Source organism: Cyphomyrmex costatus, unplaced genomic scaffold, assembly GCF_001594065.2.
Source record: "Cyphomyrmex costatus isolate MS0001 unplaced genomic scaffold, Ccosl1.0 scaffold273, whole genome shotgun sequence".
Classification (NCBI taxonomy): Eukaryota; Metazoa; Arthropoda; class Insecta; order Hymenoptera; family Formicidae; genus Cyphomyrmex; species Cyphomyrmex costatus.
This window is the reverse complement of record NW_017276833.1, coordinates 1,164,140-1,164,618: the sequence shown is the minus strand read 5'-3', so window position 1 is coordinate 1,164,618 and position 479 is coordinate 1,164,140.

Genomic DNA, 479 nt, shown 5'->3' with positions numbered 1-479 from the left:
TCAGTATCGCAAAATTACTAAGAAAAGTATTAAAAATGGCGTCGTTTGCAGACGAAATATGAAATCCACCAATCGTCTATTAGTCAGCCATTTTTAATACCACTGAATGAATGTCATGATTGGCTGACAATCAGCTAATCAGGACGCGGAACATCGGTTGCGCTTCTCTGATATCTAGGCCTCTAGCGACGAGGTAATACATGCCTAAGTCTGATTGGCTGTTATTGTACGCATGCGCAAGTGACAAGTGTGATATATGTGCATGCAACTCTAACCTCTAGCTGGGTTTAGAGACCCTCTAACAGAGATTGGCCATCAGGCGAGTCCGGCATTTCCTAGCGAAATCCTACAAGTGAGAGAGAAATATAGGCCATTTCACTCTTTCACTCACACGAATATGTGCGTTCGTATGTGATCGTTTATTCAAGTTGATTTGAGTTGATTCAAGGTTGTGTTCGTGGTTTTTGCTCAGTACAAAA